Source organism: Rattus norvegicus, chromosome 17 (assembly GCF_036323735.1).
Source record: "Rattus norvegicus strain BN/NHsdMcwi chromosome 17, GRCr8, whole genome shotgun sequence".
NCBI lineage: Eukaryota > Metazoa > Chordata > Mammalia > Rodentia > Muridae > Rattus > Rattus norvegicus.
The window spans coordinates 64,680,240-64,699,689 of record NC_086035.1 but is presented as its reverse complement, the minus strand read 5'-3'; the positions used below and the strand labels follow the sequence as shown (position 1 = coordinate 64,699,689).

Sequence of the window (19,450 nt, the reverse complement as noted above, 5' to 3'; positions counted from 1 at the left end):
TTTTTTTTAAAGTTAGCACTTCAGAGAGCTTAGAATCATGACCTTTAAGTTTCTATTCTGTTTATTAACATGGGTCCTAGAAATCTTAGCTGCGTACATTGCCCCTCCACACAATTCACATTCAACAGGTTGCCTGCTATTAAAAATTAAAGTACGATTAAAACGAGCTTGTGTTCTTATATATTCTAGTTTAAAAAAACAGTTTTCTCCTTTTCTGTAAACGTTAAGCCATTTATTTGCATAAGGAAAAATGAAAAGATGCACTTTAAAGGGCATATTCCTCCTTCCTTCGGCAATCTCTAGAAACAAATATGTTTGAGGCAAGAATTGTCTAGCCCTCCGTCAGGAAAAAGCAGTACAGCAATTCCTTCCAGATCTCCCTAAAGCTTCTTACATAAGTTTTACAGTAGGTTCAAGACAAAACTACTCCTATCTTAATATCTAGCCTTTATCTAAATCCCACCCAATTCCACACAATCTATTTCTCCAAATTACACTCTTGCCTAACAACAATTGTCTATGACAGAAGATTTACGCTCAAAGGTTTTTCAAGAGGTCTTGCCTGTTATCTCATTTTGTTATTAAACGAGGGGGTTTATTCAAATCACTGTCTACTATTGTCCTTTTAAAGTCTTGTGTCACTCTTATTTTCATGTTTACTTCAACCTCAAACCACGCTGTCCCAGCCTAGGGTACAACAGTCCATATCAGATCTGCAGCCCTTACTTTTAACTGTGTAAGCCATGTTAAAGTTATGTTGTCTCAGGGAACTTCGAAAATGACAAGCCTTCCAGCTCAGCAGTAGGTAACTGCGTGTTAAGCCAATTGAGACAAACCACACAAACATGATCTCAAGACAGGTTATCTAGTGGTAGGTGTGGGGTTCACACTCCACTGCTGTGGCCTATGAGAACACACATGGGAGAGATACACATGTATGCGCCCCAACAGGCGCTCCTCACAAAGCAGGGAGGCAATGGAAAGACCTCATTCCTTTTTAACATTCAGCCACCGTAACCCTGCGTCCCTGTATGCATCCCCCCTCCCAGACTCCCCTTTCTCCTTTCTGAAAGGTATATCTTCCTGTAAGATCTCTCCAAATCCACTAGCATTGTTTTAAACACAGGAAACCGTGTCGAACCGTTCCTGCAGAATGAAAGCTTTCCCTATATGAAACCCTCTGGACTCCATAATTATTAAGCAGGCTTTAAGAATATGGTCTGTTTTCAAATAGTAATCTGAAAAGGGGTGGGGTGGGGGCAAAGTGCAGTGTGTGTGTGTGTGTGTGTGTGTGTGTGTGTGTGTGTGTGTGTGGACGCGCGCGTGCGTGTTGGGGAATGGTAGATTTTCTATTTTGTTGAATCTCAGAGGCCAGGAGAGAAAGGAAAGATCTGTTGAAAGCTCACAGTGAAGTGGTCAGTCTCCCTAACAGCGTAGTCTGTCACCCTTTCAGAACCCTGCCAAGAACATCAGTGGAGCCCGGTGGGTGGATGGCGGCATATATACTTACAGACTTCGGAAAGGTTCAAAACACTTATTCACTAATCAAGGTCTGCTGTTTTGAAATATGTCCATATGGATGCGAGTCCCCAATGCTAGTTTTCTCTCTTTTCCACCCTGCTTGCAAGGAGAGTCTCTCAGACTCACCAGCAGGCAGGGCAGAGTCACAATTCCAACACTCAAAGCACGGAGTCCACAAGTGAATTCTACCCCCTTGGGTCAACCATCGCCCTGACCCCAGCGGTTTAAAAACCACCACGTAGAAACGAACACGCTGCGCACAGTAAGGAGGTTGTTCCAGGAGCGGGAGAGAAGAGATCCCCGTGTAGTTTTGCAGGCGCGGCTTGGCGGCTGAGCCAGAGTAGACTCGCTCCCTGGCTCAGTACCCTCTCCCAGGTCCCCATGAGCGGAATAAAAAATCGCCTTTTTGCTCCAGAAAAGCGACCCCAACAGTCGCCCCTCGCTGCCAGGTTGGCAGGGATCTGACTTAGCTTTCCTAAAACACAATATGAAAAGGCACACAGAGGACCTAGTACACACCAGCACAGACACACAGCTCTGAAGCTCCCTTCTTCGCTTTTGGATCCTGCCTATGGGAGGAAAAAGAAGTCCAAGGGAGCTGAGTGAGCCGACCAGGGCGCTTTCTTGGCCACCGACCATCTGTCCCCGTCCTTTCCCAGGCACTCGGGTGCCACCTCTGCATTCTCTATCCTTGGTCCCTGCGCTCCAACTCCTCACCAGAGATCGATCTCGAGTTCCCATTCCCCTAGATTGACAAAACCACCTCTCTACGTCCCTGCTCAGTCCTTCCTTTAAACTCTACCAGCAAACACATTTCCTACGGAGGCGGAAAACTTTTCCCCTTATTTCACCACCAGATAAGGCAAGAAACCGGGTCAGGGTCGCCGCCAGCCGCTCTGCCCTGCGCGGTAGCGAGCAGTGCGTGTCCTTACCTGGCAGCCGTGCTCCAGGTAGCTGTCCCACTCGAGTCCTCCGCGCCTCCCCGAATCTCCCAGACCGTCCGGTCCTCTCTACCGAACCCCGATCTCTCGCAGCAGGGAGTTTCGAGGCAGCGACTCTCCTCAGGTTCGCTTGTGCCCCGGAGCCGCCCTTGTCTTCATCACTCGGCTTCTGCTGGATGCAAGCGCAGCTACCGGCTCCTCCCGGCGGGTCGCGAGCGCGGGGCTCCCGGCTGCAGCCGACTTGGCCCGCGGTTGCGCTCCCGGGTCCGAGCGCGCTCCGCCCGCGGGCAGCTGCGGCCGCGCGTCACATGCCGCCTCCGGGCAGCAGCCGTGGCACCTGCCCGGGCGACCGCACTGGGGCTCGGCTGGTCCGCCCCCGCGTCCTGCGCGCCCCTGCGCGCCCCTGCCCACCCCAGACCTCACAGATCTCGCCTTAATTTTTTTTTACCCTCCTGCTCTCTCACTTCTCATTCCTTTTCTCTCTCTCTTTCTATATCTTTTATTCTTTTCTCCAAAAGCAGGCAGAAGGCGCTCCAAGTGGGAGGAGATCTGTCCCTCCCCACCAACTCTTCCTCTGCCTGGTGGTGGCGATCGTGGCTACTGCTGCCCCTGTCCTCCTCCCCTTCCTCCTCCTCCTATTCCTTCTCCTCCCTCCTTCTTTCAGTGTAACGCACTAGCTGCCTGCTGGAGCCCTAAACCTGCTCCGCTTCTGAGCATGCCCAGTGGCCCTGCGGGCTCCTCGCTGCTCTCCGCGTGCGGGCTTGGCTGCGTTCTCTGCCTGGCAGAGGCGAGAGGGAAAGCAGCCCAGGGAGATCCCGGGTACTTTTTGGATGGGATCACTAGAGGCCGTGCACAGAACCCGCGCGAGGAGTGTCCACCCACCCAGCGTGGCCTCATGTGCTCTCTCTATTTGCGCCTGGTGGTTCAAGGGTTGATGTTGATCAGTTTCCTGTTCCATATGAAGGTTGAAATGGGTTCCCTTCAATTGCTTAGAAGGGTATGAAGAATGCGATTTCTTGGGCTCAACTTACGGACGAGTGAACCTCCGCTCCAGAAAATAAACGACCTGGTTGACAACCTTTCTCGAGAGGACAGTATGGTGCGTGTACAATTTGAGATTTAAGGAGTGTTTGTTTATGCAGAGTGAAGTAGCAGAGGACACCGCAGCTTTTGCTCTCCAGAAGTTTACACTTTAGGGGAAATTAGAGAAGTACCGGTGAAAAGGACGCGTCTGCGAGCATGTACGCATGTGCGCACACTTTTTTTTTAGTCATGAAAATTAAAGCGTAGTGACTCTGTCTCTCTGTCTCTCTCTCTGTGTTTCTCTCTGTCTCTCTCTCCTCTCCCGCCCCCTCTCTCTCTTTCTCTTTCTCCCCTCTGTGTTTCTTTCTGTCCCTGTCCCTTCCCATCCCCCTCCTTCCCCGTCCCTCCCTCTTTTCTTCTTTCCTTCCTTCTCTTTGCTTCCCTAGCCTCTACCCCCCCCCCCCCCTTGAACTCCGGTCTTGATTGTTCTCCCCCGCCCCCTCTTCCCACGTGGTGGGGTTTCTGGCAAGCCATCTAGTCAGCCTAGTCCAGCTTTTAAATGCATATACAAGTGCAGAGGAATGCGAAGCTGGAAGAAAGGGGGATTGCTTACCATAGACTAGTATCACCTAACTAAATAAGGACAAAGTAGAGCGCTATAACAAAGTACTAGATACTAAGCAGGCTGCCCCAATAGCGTTACGTGGCTTTTCCTAAACCTAGATAAAGATGATATAATATTCTTATAAAAGCACATGCGTGTAATCCTTTGGCAGTCTGCGAAAGGCTGGACTATGAGTTCAAGTCTAGCTACACAGACAGCCTGTTTCAAAAAAGAAGACTCTATAAGAATGGACTAATGCAACAGTGGTTTTTGGGAAGAGGAGACAAGGGGGAATGGAAAGAAGGAAGGAAGGAAGGAAGGAAGGAAGGAAGGAAGGAAGGAAGGAAGAAGAGAAAGAGAGAGGTAAGACTGAAGCAGGTGATCAGAGGAATAAGATGAGACAGAAGGCAGGTGTGCACAACAGGAAACAAAACTTCACAGCGTTTAAAGAAGCAACATTATTTTTGGTTCTTTTTAGAGCAAGAAGGAAAACAGAAAAGATAGAGATCTGATATGGAAACTTGTCGAGGAATGGAGAGTGGTTAGTACACTTCCTTTCACATCTCTTTTCTGGGTAGAACAGCCCTTAGGGGAGACACAACCAAATATTGCTCTTAGAGGGAATTCAAGTCAAAAGAAAAATTCTAATGAAAAGTCATGTGGCCGCTCTCAGGTGAGTTGCATGCTGGGCACTGAGGTGGGAAACAGTAATCCCGTAGCAGAATATTGTTTCCATACCTTTCAGATGCTAAGATGATTATTGTCTTCACATGCTCTTCCAAGTTTCTAAGCAAACATTCAGACTACAGATCGGAAGCGTTTGTTTCGAGCACATCTGGGGCTGGAAATGCAGCTTCAGTGGGCAGAGTGCCTGGTAAGCATGTGTGAGGTTCTAAGTCTGATTCCAAATACTATGGAGACCACGGTGGCCCATATCCATAATCACGTTGGGGAGATGGAGCTGGGAATATCACATGTTCAAGGTCATCCTTGTCTACACAGCGAGGAGAAGGCCACCTTAGGATACACGAGGCTCAAAGGAAAAGACAGTTTTATTGCTCTGATCATGTACTTGTTTTCATCTTATTATTATCCCCTGAACAATAAAGTATACTAACTACTTATTTAGCATTTACATTGTGGTTAGTATTGCTAAGTAATCTGGAGAGGACTTAAGAATGGAAGAAAACACGTATATGTCATATACAAATGGTACATTTGTGTAAGGGTCTTGAACATCTTTGGATTTAAATGTCTGCAATGGTCTCACAACCACTGTGTCAAATGTATTAATGAAAAGGATAGTAATTGGTGGGTTATGAGAATAGATGCTAACATCTGTGAGGCATATACTATATCCAGTAGTGAAGTCTGTATTCCACCTTAGGCTCCTTGAATCCCATAATGAAAAGCAAGAAACAGCGAAATGGGTAGGGAAAGTGTCCACTATACAGTGGAGAGGAGGAGCATGGGTTCGAGTGATCATTTAGCCCTTTCACTGATATGAGCACAAGTGCCTTGAACAGCATTTGGTGAATCCATAGACAGGGCTCTGCCAATCACGCTTTTCAAAAAGCATTTGTGTGTCTTCTTGTTTGAGGATAAGCTTCAGTAGTTCCCTAAAGAAGCCACGGAATAAATCAGCTGTGAATAGTCAGAAGAGGAAAGGAAATATTTACACCTTAGCAAAAAGATATTGTACCAGACTAATTTCATTTCTCTTTGTGCCCTCTGTGGTGTGCGTGGTGTGGAGTGGTGTGTATGTGTGTGTGTGTGTGTGTGTGTGTGTGTGTGTGTGTGTATGTAAAACAATCTTCTTTGCTCAGACACATGCATAAATGGCGTGTGTTTTATCCTAATTCTAAGCAATCTTCCCATTGTCTCTATAAACATGATAAATGAAATTTTAATGTTTGTGTTGAACGAACTACAGACTAACAGTTCAGATGGAATTGCCCCGAGTTTCTTGTTAAGCAAATTATATTCGATTCAAGTAAGAAATTTGTTTCTGAGTTTGGTGACTTTTTGTTCAGAAAACCCACTGTTCAATGGCGTTTCAGAGGAATGTGTAAAGCATATTTATTGGATTTGAAAATGAGCTGGACTGAGGTCAATGCTAATTTGTAACAGGTCAAAAACAAGGCACCCATGAATATCTACCCTTAGATACTGATCTGAAACAAGGCAGATAAAATGGGGATGGAATACATTTTGATATTCTGTATAAATTGAACACATCATAGATAATTATTGTTTAAAAACTCTCATATAGTAAACTTATAAGATTCATTCTGTTACTAAGGGGAATCCTCTGGTTATAAATAATAAAAGTAGCTAATCATATACTTACCTTTCTATTATAAAAATAGCTACAAACTCTGTGAAAACAATATAAAATAATACACAATACATAAATAATAAATAAAGCACAGGCAACGAAAGATTGAAATTTAGAGTAATGGGGTTACATTGAATGAACGTATTCAATTTTTTTTCCTTGATGAAACATAGTTTCTTTAAATAGAAGAAAAACTGAGAAGTGAAAGTCTATCAGGATCAGGTAGGTTCTCTGCTCAGAAACACATGACAAGAAAGCTGGTAGTTGGCAAGAAGGCTGAGATCTAGAGGGGGCTGTGCCCTCTTGACCTTCACCAAGGTGTGTGTTTCTGGGGGTTGGATGGATTGTAGGGGGCTGAGAGACTGAAATTTGTGTGGAGTTTCATTAGAATATGCATTTCCAGGAAAGATTTGAATGTGGGTTCATGCAGAATGGAAAGATTGGCAAACACCTTAGACATTTGCCTGCAAATTCCTTTGTAAATGCAACTCCTTAGATGTGTGGATGTTGGTTAAAAAGAACACATGTGAAATAGATATGTATAAAGATATCTGGACTAGGGAATCTTTGGAAGGTTACTGTGGCCATCGATAATTGCACTGGCAAGAACACCGTTCTGAAACTTCATTAGAAAAAGAAGCTCCAAGCTAGAATCTGTACAACGGCTGCACCAGACTTAGGGCTGGAGAGATGGCTCAGTGGTTAGGAGCAATTTCTTCCCTTCCAGAGGCCTCAACATTGGTTTTGTACATCACCTACATTGTTCAACTCACTCTACTCACCTACATTGTTCTACTCACTCCAGTTCCAGGGGATCTGATGCCTTCTTCTGGTCTTCATAGGCACCCACACACCTGTACACACACACACACACACACACACACACACACACACACACAAACATACACGTACATGAAAATAAATCTTAGCAAAAAAATTTACCCGATGTGAAGATGCAGGAAAGATCATTGATGACATGAATTTCGTAAAAAGTGATGGGAAAAGGATGCTTTACATTTCCAGAACCAGTAAAACAAGTACATTTAAAGAAATTTAATAGTTACCTCGACAGTCCTGAAAGTGAAAGTGTTCCATGATGTATTAGAACATAGTAAGGGAAGAATGAGGGCGTGGGAATGTAGGTCAGTGGAGGAAGAACACTTATCTGGAATGCCCATGATCCTGGGGGGTACTTTAGCCACAGTGAAAAGAGAAAGATGAAATTTTATTGAGCTGATACTTTGGTACAGTGGCAGATAAGTCTAAAAGTTTCAAATGAATTTCAACCCACAATATCCAGAGAGCATAGAGTGTTCAGATTGAGAGGACCAGATGTAATATTTACGAAGTAATAGCCAGGAACTTGGCATATCTGATGGAAGATACCAACAAAAAAAAAATCAAGGTCAGTGGACCTTAATGGAAGAAAGTCACTGCTGGGTCCTTGAGAACGCAATTGCTCAAAACCAAAGTTGAGAATGATTTCTAAATCGGCCAGAAGTAAAAGAAACATCATATTTAAAAGAAGATGAATGGACAAGGACTTTAACAGAAAAGTCCTAGCAGAAAATGGCTGATGTATTTAAGTCCTGAATCAAACAGACATACCAAAACTATCAAACTAGAATCCAATACCCATTGGAGGAAATCTGAAATTTGGTGTCAGGCGACAGTTACCAATACAATCTAGTGAAGGACATTTCTCAAAGTCATAGAACATCATTGAGTTAGAGCCATGAAAGTGTGAAAAACCGTAGAGCGTGGTTCCCAAGGAACTAAATGGAATAGTCAAAAGGATTTCTTGGGGCTCGGTAAAGTGCTTGTAGCCAAAGTGTGAAGTTCAGTCCCTAGTGGAGAGCATGTCCATTTAAAAGCGATTTACACCCATGATCTCAGTGTTGGCAGGGGAAAAGCAGACCCTGAGAGCTTCCTGGTCAGCCCTCTAGCTGAATAGGTGAACTTAATGACTCAGCAAAAGATATGTAGAGTCATAGAGGGAGACGTCTGAGATGGAACCCCAGGCCTACACACACACACACACACACACACACACACACACACACACACACACAGAGGCACTCATATACCTATGCACTACAAACATACACACAGTCATGCACATGTGTCAAGAAAGATGTGTGGAGTTCCTGGCATAGGAGTCGAATATAGAGCAACAGGGTCACACGGTAGAAAAGTGTGAAGAGAAGACCCTGGCATTTGAGATATTTTCAGACTTGCAGAACTTAGCTCTGGTGCTCTGGTTTGTTGTTTTTGTTTGCATTGCCAGCAGGAAAGTATATGAAAGGTACAATAAAATTCAAGAGAGAAAGGATGATAGAGCTCTAAACAATGCTTGACCAAAGAAGGCAAGAATGAGGGAATCCATGCACAGAGAAGAAATGACACCAGGCCCGGGAGCACAGGCCAGTAATCCCAGCTGTTCTGCAAGCCCCGGTAGAATTATCGAGGATTCAAGATCAACATGAGCTACAGAGTGAGTTCTAGACCTAGCTGGGTAACTTAGTGTGACCTTGTCTTAATATTGGGCGGATGGTGGTGGTTAAAAAAAGTCAAAGCTAGAAAAGTTGCCTAGTATGTGTGAGGTCTTGAGTTTAATCAGCCTCCAAAGAATTAAATGGGGCAAACAGGAAACAGTAATTAGATGTTAACTTAAAACCCAGCTGCATTATTAATCACATTAAACATAAATGACCATTGAAAGGGCAGATGGAGATGCCATGGGCTGGGGATGTAGCTTATTTGGTAGAGAAATTTCCTAGAATGGACAAAGTCCTGGGTTCGGTTCCCAGTACTCCACAAATTAGGTACTGTGGTGCACTTAGGAAGTAAGGCAGGAGGAACAGAAATTCAAGGTTATCCTTGGCTACAAAATAAGTAATGACAGTCTGGGCTATTTGAGACCTGAGAGGAAGGAGAAGGAAGGAGGGAGGCAGGGAGAGAGAGAGAGAGAGAGAGAGAGAGAGAGAGAGAGAGAGAGAGAGAGAGAGGGAGATGGAAGGAGGGAGAGAGAGAGAGAGGGAGGGAGGGGGATGGAGGGAGGGAGGGAGAGAGAGAGGAGAGAGAGAGAGAGAGAGGGAGAGGGAGAGAGAGAGAGAGAGAGAGAGAGAGAGAGAGAGAGAGAGAGAGAGAGAGAGAGAATATGAATGAGGATGAATGGCCTTACCAGTTTATCTTTTATGGAGCCTAGTCTCAGTATAAACATGTTGAATTATGAATAAATGGCTGTGTGGAAGTCCTACCATGCCACCTTGAATATTTCAAGGCATTGGTTCTCACAGTGGTCTAGAGTTAATGTGTTTCTCATTAAGTCCTACCTACTGAGTTGATGCTCATATGCAGTGTACTTTGCTGTGAGTGCTTACCAAAGAGAAGACAGTGCTGTGCTGAATTAGAGTTATGGATGGCTGTGGACCATCATGTAGGTGACAGTAATCAAACCCAGGTCCTCTGTAAAAGTAGCCAGTGCTCTTAACCACAGAGCCATTCTTCCAGCCTCTAACTGGTAACTTTAAATACCTGTCTTCAATAGAATGCTCTTTTTTTCCCCTAAGTGAGATAACCCAACAAGTTTTACTATGAGAAGCAAAACCAGAACAATGGTAATATATTTATTTTCTACAAAGTTTTTCTTATTCCCTTATTTTCTTTTCTTTCTAAAATTTTTGCTCATGGTGTATGCATGTGCATGTGCATGTGTGTGTGTGTCTGTGTCTGGCCAGAGGACAATATCAGGAGTCCTATGCTATTTTTCCCTCCATCTTACTTTCTGAGGCAAGTCTCTTACTCACCCTGAAACTCATTTATTTGGTGACATTGGCTTGCCATGCAGATCCTTGGGATTGCTGTCTCCATCTTCCAGTATCATCAGGAATAAGGGCATATGCTACCACAAATGTCGTTTTATATCGGTATTGAGTATCTAATCTCAGGTCCTCATGTACTCATAGCAGACACTTTATGGGCTGAGCCTTCACCCTAGCCCCTATATCCATTAATTTTAAAGTAATCCTTGGATCTTTCTAAAGAACAGGTACTGTCTTGGGGGGGGGGATCCAGGGATACTATAGGTATAAATAAATAAATAAATAAATAAATAAATAAATGAATAGTGCCCCTTGCCTTAGAAGATTCAGAGGTCTCGAATGATTCAACTTTGAAAAAAATTTACCATTCTTTCTTCCGTCCTTTCTTTCTTGCTTGCTTGGTTTCTCCTTTCCTTCCTTCCTCCCTTTTTTCTGTCCTGCACATGTGTCACAGCAAATATTTTATTTTAATCTCTGACATCAGTAATTCATCTTGTCAGGGAGAAAAATCAGACCTCAGAAACCGTGGCTGTTTTGTTGAATGTGTCAGACATGAAGACAATGAGGAGATAGCAGTTAAGTGGTTTCCTACTTAGTTTTCCACCATCTTAAAACTCGTACACTAGGTCTTTGTTCTTAGAAATAAATCCATTCCAGCAGCCGGGACAGCCATTCTTAGGGAAGCAAATAAGTGTTAAGCCTCTCTTTATCCTTGTTATAAACCAGTTTTTATCGTAATAACATTTGAAAAGCACATATGTTGTTTACCCTGTATTATTTGTGGTATAATTTGAACTCAAGAATCTCTCATTTGCTATACCAGAAGAGCAGAACGTGCAGTGAGGCAGGCATATGAAGCAGACACAGCAGTAGCCAAAGTAGGGAGTGGGTAATGTAGACATTGGGATCTGGGGAGATGGCTTGTTTGTTAGAATTCCAGATGTTCTTACAAAAGAACCTGAGTTTAGACCCCCAGAACCCCTGGTAAAAGGCATGAGGGACAGGAGACAGCTGTTAAGAGTGTTCAACATGTTTCTAGAGGACCTGTGTTCAGTTCCAAGCACTTCTGTTGGGTGGCTAGCAACCAATAGAACTCCAGCTTCAGGCTTCTGCAAGCAACCATGTACATGTGGCGCGCGCGCGTGCACACACACACACACACACACACACACACACAGAGGAGAGGGAGTGTGTGTATGTCCTTGTTAACATACCCTATAACTAATTAAACAACCATACGCTAGTTATATTTCTCTTGCTTCCCTGTTTAATTACTAGTGGTTATCATTAAGAGTTAATTACATGTCATTGAATATATCAGCTAATGCCCTTACTGTTTTGCATCATATGGCTCATGCTAAGATGACATTTTCACCTGTAAAGTGAAAGTGTCCCCAGAGGAAAGGTGTTCATCCTGCCAAGACTGCCTAGGTGTGAATTTCTCTTGTCTGAGAGTTTGGTCTCTGAATCAAGGTTACATTAAAGGCAGTCCACATCTATTTTAATTTAATTTAACTTGCTGGTGCTTTCCGCCCCTCTCTGCCTCTGCCTCTGCCTCTGCCTCTGCCTCTGCCTCTGCCTCTGCCTCTGCCTCTGCCTCTGCCTCTGCCTCTGCCTCTGCCTCTGCCTCTGCCTCCCCTCCCTTCCCCTCTCCCTCTTCCTCTCAGACAGGCTTTCCTGCATTTCACCCTGGCTTCAAACTTGCTTCATAGACAAAGGTGACCTCCTGATAATCCTGCTTCCACCTCTCAAGTGCTGATACCACAGGTATGTGGTGCCACCAAGCCAGGGTCACTTTTTAAGATATCTGTATTTTTTATTTGTCAATAGTAGGCCATGATACAGGTAATAACAGTTACTAATATTGTTATAGTTACTATTTATTTTAATTTGTTTTTATAGGTGTTTAACCTGAAGGCATGTTTGTGTACCATGTACACACCTGATATTTGAGAGGCCAGAGGAAGGTTTCAGATCTCACAGAGCTAGAGTTATAGACAGTTGTGAGCAACCATGTAGGTGCTAAGAGTAGATCTTCTGCAAGAACAGCCCCTGTTCTTCACATCTGGTACATCTCTTCAGACCCTAGAGTTGTGATTAAAATTATATAGTCAACAAGTTCAACAGCAGTTTAAATTGAGGGTTATATTTCTATAGGGAGACTGAAAGCAGCTATGACAATACTTGTTGGTTACTGTGGTCATGGCTGCCTTCTGCTTTATGCAAATCAGATTTTTTTCTGCCATAACCCTAGCTTGCTATCTACCACTATATGTATGCTTCTAGAACGATATTATACATATACATATACATGTATACACACATATGTATATGCATTTTATGTGTGAGTAATATTTAGTTGGACCTTGCAAAGCTCATACACTTCTCAAGGGCAAAAAAAACCAGTTAGTGGAACCTGCTCACCCTAGAGTCTTAGGTCAGACTTCTGTGAAACTGCATAGTTCTGTATGATGTGGTCATGCTCAGCATACAGATTAATCTATTTTATAAATAGGCTGATGGGGCAAGGATGTATGTGCATTAACTACAAAAATAATAAATAAAATTACCATGGTTGAGACTGTGTCCTATGTATAGGCACACAGCACTTCAAGATACGTTAATCCCAATGGCAAAGAAAAAGCATAGAAGGAGTTTAGTTCGTGTGTGTGTGTGTGTGTGTGTGTGTAGTTCATGTTCATGTATGCACATACATGTACAGGCACACATGCAAAAATATGTGCCAGTAGGCTGACTTATCAGAAGTCCCAGGAATATCCCTGTCTCAGTTTTTCCAGAAAGATCTCAGGCCATTGTATGGGCAACTGACCTTTCTGTATGGATTCTGGGGATTGGGCTCCAGCCTTTATTCTTGTGTAGCAGGCATTTTTTTTTTTTTTTTTTCTTTTTTTTTTTTTTTTTTATTAACTTGAGTATTTCTTATATACATTTCGAGTGTTATTCCCTTTCCCGGTTTCCGGGCAAACATCCCCCTCCCCCCTCCCCTTCCTTATGGGTGTTCCCCTCCCAACCCTCCCCCCATTGCCGCCCTCCCCCCATAGACTAGTTCACTGTGGGTTCAGTCTTAGCAGGACCCAGGGCTTCCCCTTCCACTGGTGTAGCAGGCATTTTTGACCTACAGACCCACTACCCCGACCCAGTTGCTTGCATTTTATTCAATATACATTCTTTGTCTTTATGGCATACAAAACCATTTCCATTCTGAACAATCAAAAATCACCCTTCTTTGACAACAGGTCAGTCATTAGGGTCTGAGAGCACCACTAATGTACACATAATCCAAGAAGACCATTCAAGGCAAAGAGGCAACCCTTTACTTTCCTCTCACTAATTCCCTTTTCTATTGTTCTGTTTTTATGTTTATTTTTTCCTGCCTGCACAGATATCATAGCAGGGACTTTAACAGCCCCTGTAGAACAAGAGGAGAACATGACAGAAACTGCAGTTTAATTACGTTGAAGCAGAAAAGGAGACCAACCTGCCACTGGGGTGACTATAGGCTTCTAGGATTTGTGATGGAACGTACATGCCTCTATCTTACTCTTGCAATTAATAGGACTGTTTTTTGAGACAGTGTTTTGCTATGGATTGCAGGCTGTTTGCTGAAACTGAGATCCACTTCTTCAACCTCTGGACAGTTACAGCTGTGTGACATCATACCTGGTCCTGGTGTGTATGCGTGCGCGACCGTGTGCCTGGGGAGGATGTGAGGGCAAGATGGAGGCAAACACCAACATCGATCTCTGCTCGCCTCAGTAAATTGTGATGAAGAAATTAGAATGGAAATCGACGTACAAAGATGACAAATGTATTTAAATACCTTACAGATTCCAGTGACACTAGCAACCTCACTTTCCAAACAATATTAGCTTGATTTCCCCCCGTATTTGTGCCTTCTGCAAAGCAATGGGCCTGCTTTGTAACAAATGTCCTTTCAGTAAGCCTGGATGGCCACATATATTTTGTCTTCTTTTAATGCTTGCCAAAATTATACTTCCTTCAAGCTGAAGATAAAGCAGAGTACACAGGCACATGAAATCAATCCCTTATCTGAACTCCCTGCGCTTAGTTACGCACACTGCTTCAGGATTCGTATGCACTGTTGGCCTGAAAAGTCACCCACACCGTTCTTACACAGCAACTGAGTTCTCTCTCACTTCCTGTAAGGTTTGTGAAAGAGAAACTTATCCCTAAAGACATCGGACTGAGTCCTTGTCTACATTCCTCTCTCTCCCCCTTTCCCTCCCCCTCTCCCTCCCCCTCTTCCCTCCCCCCTCTCTCCTTCTCCCTTTCCCCCTCCCCCTCTCCTTCCTTTTCATTCCGTTCTCCCTCCCCTCTCTCTTTCATTTTCTTCCCACCCTACCCCTTTACTTTCTGAACCCATTCTAAAATTTTGAACAGAGCAGGATTTTCTTTTCCTTGTCCAATGTACTCTAAACCCTTTCTGGTCCACTCTCCTTCCAGTGGTCAGAACATATTTCTTCCTCAGGAGATTTCTTCTTCATGTCCTACAGTGGCATATTTTCCTCCCACATTTCAGGATGAGGAGTGACTAGAGTCAATGGAGAATAAAATTAACTCGATGCATTGATTTCTTGGTGTGAAACTGACCAAATTGGAGCAGATGAATTTTCAGAATTGCTCCCACTGAAAAGTCATCTTTGTTCCTATTTTCCTTCAATGGCCTGTAAATGGTATGGTGGAATGAAATTGGAGGAGGTGTCAGAACACATTCTCTCACTAGACAAATATTTGGTGGATGTATCAGGCTGTGTCAGACTTTATCCTTAGACACACTGATAAACAGATCAATCCAGAGCTTCTGCTTAGGAATGAGGAAGGGGTGGCTGTAGGGAAGGAGAAAGGGATTGGCTATGGCTCAGGGATCAAGAACTTTAACATCAGTAATTGCACACTGGATGTCAAATACTCTATCTCCCCACTCACAAGTGGTTAAATCATTCAAGTAACTACAAGATACTTGACCCAAAGGAATGTTTGTGGAAGAAATGGTGTAAAATTATTATTGCAGAACCTCTAGAAACACTGATTGCCAAGAACAGAAGGAAACATAAAATGGTTGTCATACAGATTAATCTTTAGGAGAGTGAGTCAGACAAAACGGGGATGTTTAAGGAGTACTGAGAATGGCTTCAGGACCAATGGGTATAAGGGAGCTGTTTGAAGTGATGAACCATAAAGGAGAGCTTCTAGGGTATGTCGACTCTGACTTCTAATCTTATTAGACATAAGACGGCACTGAGGAAGATGGAAAGAAGACATGAGAGGCAGGAAGGATCATGGGAGGAGAACATTGCAGTGCAAAGGGCTGGATGCAGCAAGCTAAAGCCTCCTCTTCACTTCTAGATCAGAGCGTTTGCAACAGAAAGTCAATACAGATTGTAGCTAACAAGGTGGATAACTCGGAGTTTCTGAACTTGCTGTGTTCTGATTGCCAGGAGCAGGCTTTGCAGTTCTTTTGTAGTTCATAGAGGGTCACAGAGGGGGAGCTCAGGGGTTCACCCTAGGAGGAAAATAAGCAGCCATTGTATAAAGTAGGAACAGAAAAAGATTGGCTGGCTGCTAGGGGTGGTTTTAGCCATAAGAGCAAGACATGATGGGGGGATTGACACCAATTATTCTTGTGTTGTAGGAGGTAATGAGACAAAATCACAGCAGTTTGTGATAGACAATTGAGCTAAGGATATGCTTCCCCACATCTGACATTCCCCTGCTTGCCATCTACCGGGGCCAATGTCTGGTGATGGGGAAGATGGTACCAGGTTGACAGTAAACTGTGATGAGCAAATAATTAGGCACTGGCTGAAAAAATGTGCACAAAGCTGGTGGTGGTACATATCTATAATTTGAGCATTTGGGGTGTGGAAGTTGGAGGACAGAGGATCCTGTCCTAGCTTGCCTAGTCTACATAGTGACAACCACGTGCTACACTTCCAGGAGTGTGCTACCAGGCATAAATTATGGAATAATGAACCAAGTGTTTAGAAACAAAACTCTTGAATTACAGATTGGGTTCTGCCAAGCTCAGGAAAGTCAAGAATTTTCTGAAATATTCTTTTTTGTTGTTGTTTGTTTTGTTTTGTTTTTGTTTTGGTGTTTTTTGTTTGTTTTTTGTTTTTGTTTTTGTTTTTGTTTGTTTTGGGTTTGGGGGTTTTTTGTTTGTTTGTTTGTTTTTTTCCAAAATATTCTTCTAGTCCATGGATGCCATATGGAATAGTAGGTAATTCAGTTTCAACCGAGGTATTCTGTCAGCAGAATCCTGGGAAATATCCTGGTTCAGAAACAGAAGCGAAGATACAGTCCGAGGAGAGCAGAGAGATTCCACAGTATGGTGAGAACTGGAAAGCTATAGGGTCAAGGAGGTCACCAAGGAAAGATACTGAAGGGTGAGGGTTGGTAGGGACACCAGGCACACTGAGAAATCTGGTAGGAAAGCAGTTAAGAACATTGGCTTTTGTGTCTTTGGCGATTCAATTATTGATGAGGACCTTATTGAAGTTGTCTCTCTGAATGGCAGGGACTAGAAACTAGATGGTAATAGGTTAAGAATTAAGCAGAAAACAAGATTTCAAACATTCAACAGATTTATCAAGGTTTAATTGACATGAAATAAACCCAACCTATTTGAAGTACACAATTTGAAAAATTTCAATGAGTATAATAATATATATGTAATATGTCCAAATACTTGCAAAGATAATGTCCACATTCACTCTCACCATAGCCACCAGTAAGACAATGGGCCTTCTCATATCTTCAAATACTCCTTGAAGTCTGTTGGAGCTGCCTGCTTCTCCTCTGACATCCCACACAACTCCTGGGCTCCTTCCTGTCACTACAGCTAAGTGTGCATTGTTTTGTAAATTTGATTTTTGTTTTTCTTATTCACTTTGGATGGTGTAGAGGATGAGGTTTTAACAATGCCTACCCAGGGAGCTCTAAAGAACAGACATCTGAGGGAGAATCAGTAAGGGAGACAAGAGATTGGGAGAGAAGATGAAGGGAAATGTTTACAGATTATTCTGAGCCCTCAGCTAAGTTTTAACACCATGAGATCTGGGGGCAGTTATTTGAAGCTACCCTCAGTTTCCAGAGGGTGGATTGGAGTATAAGATGTTCTGTTCTAGATGGTAGAAGCATAAAACCAGTGGGGAGTTGTCGGGGCAACGGATGGAAAGGGAGAATGGATGTTAGGTTAGGAGCAGCCTGAGCCAGACCAAAGGGAAAGGCGCTAGAGAAGATGGGTGAGCATGTGACCTTGATACCAGGATGCTTGGGTTACAAAACTTCACCTTTCAGTTTGACCCTGCCCAGGAGTTACCCGACAGAGACATCTTCTTATCAACACTCTCACCGCCATTAAAATGCCAAGTATTGGTATACCACGTGGTATACTACCACTTATGCCACCAGTCCCACGTGGCACATTTTGTACAATAAAGTAGTGACTCCAAGGTGACAGCGATGATGTGTCCCCGACCTGAGACTGTTGCCAGCATTGTAATTTAATTTTTTAGGGGTTGGAGAGATGGCTTAGCAGTTAAGAATATTTTCTACATTTTCAGAGAGAGTTGTTTTTGGAAACCACATCAAATGGCTGCCCCACACCAGCCTATAGCTTCAGGTCTTGGGAGTCTAATATGTTTCTGGCCTCTGTGGGTACCCGAACACATTCATATGCTCATGTGTGCATGCATGTGCTCATATACATGTATGTGTGCATATATGAATACATGTACACACACACACACACACACACATATATGGTCATTAGAGAAAATAACTTCAAAATCCCCCAAATCTCTATCTTTACTATAATCTTATCACATCGATATTTTCTTCTTAGATAATTCTTGCTTTCATTACGTTGTGTTTTGGCTCCTGTTGCCCATAGTCCCTAACAATGCCTATACTTGCTAACACTGCTTCTCTGGACATCTTCCTTCTGCTTCATGATTTTGCAAAATGTGACCCCTATTTTAACAAGGGGAGCTATGAAGACAGTTCTGACATCCTGTGTGGTGGCAGCAGCTGGCCATTATGCCTTGATTTCCTTCTGAGTTGTTCAGAGTGTATATTGTTAGTCTTTGCCTGGGTGTGCCATTCTCTCTCTCTCTCTCTCTCTTTTTCTCTCTGTTTTCACCAGCTTACTTAACTTTCCCCAGTATTATTAGAGCCCTAGGATGTGAAATATGTTTAACTTCCCCATTAACCTACATCTTTTGTGCCTAGGAGAAGCAGGGCTCCTAGCCAGATATTTTTAACCATTCAAGTCATTCATCAATTGACACATAAAACACAGGTTCCCCCAAAGTACCTTCTTGCTTTTATAGAAACCACAGCTGACATTTATGTAGAAGTTCTCAGTCTGCGAGATTCAAGGCATTTGTCAGATTCTTTTTTTTTAAACCACAAAACATATTGACTTTATGGAAAATGGAATGAGAATCAATTAAATCCAGGAAGGTAATAATTTCTGAAATGCAAAACTCAAGGAGAGTGGCTAACAGGAGAGGTCTATCCTCAACTAATGCTACAAAAATTATGGTGTAGCACTGGTGCAGCAAATCAGTCAGGATGGAAAATGTGGGGTAGTGACAACACTGTAACAATTTGCTCTGGTAAGGGCAGTTATGGGGTTGGAAAAGGAGAGATAAAGACACTGAACAGTAAGCTTTTGAAGTGAAAGCAGGTAAGGGAAATGTAGATAGTAGGAGTATTATTTTTGGTCCCAGTCACGTTGAACTCTAGCCTACATATTGAGGCAACCCTCATGCCAGAGTCAAGACACAGTACCTGAGTTTGTCTGGCAACGCAGACTACAGGGCTGGACACCCAAGAGTCACCAGATCTTGAGACTCACATATCACATTGTCTTCTTATTTCCAAGTGTCCTTGGCATTGACTTTTGATCACCATATTTCTCTAGAAACAGTATCTGAAATCACATTCGAATTAGTTGTGGTACCAACAGTCAAGGAAAAGTATTTCATAATTACCAGGGATATCTGCCTTTTGACTGAGCCCCTGATATTCAACCAAGTCATGAGACTTGATTTGAGGCATTGAGAGTAGAAAGGCATTTCTATTTCAGTTGTGAATAGAAGAAAAGTGTAAAAATCCAACATGCCATTTAATTACGTCTACTTCTTTAAAC

The 19,450-nt window shown here is 43.3% G+C and overlaps 1 protein-coding gene across 10 annotated transcripts in view; it reads right to left on the bottom strand.

Moving 5' to 3' along the window:
- The window catches only part of Chrm3 (cholinergic receptor, muscarinic 3), a 462,074-nt gene extending 458,933 nt beyond the window's left edge, over positions 1 to 3,141 (bottom strand). For 8 of the 10 annotated variants that reach the window (XM_063276047.1, XM_063276048.1, XM_039095336.2 and 5 more), the window contains exon 1: positions 2,454 to 3,141. The gene's annotated coding sequence lies outside the window, so the exon portion shown is untranslated. The remainder of the gene's footprint in view (positions 1 to 2,453) is intronic. The other 2 variants (XM_039095337.2, NM_012527.2) reach the window with 2 other exon arrangements.
- Between the last annotated feature and the right edge of the window lie 16,309 nt (positions 3,142 to 19,450).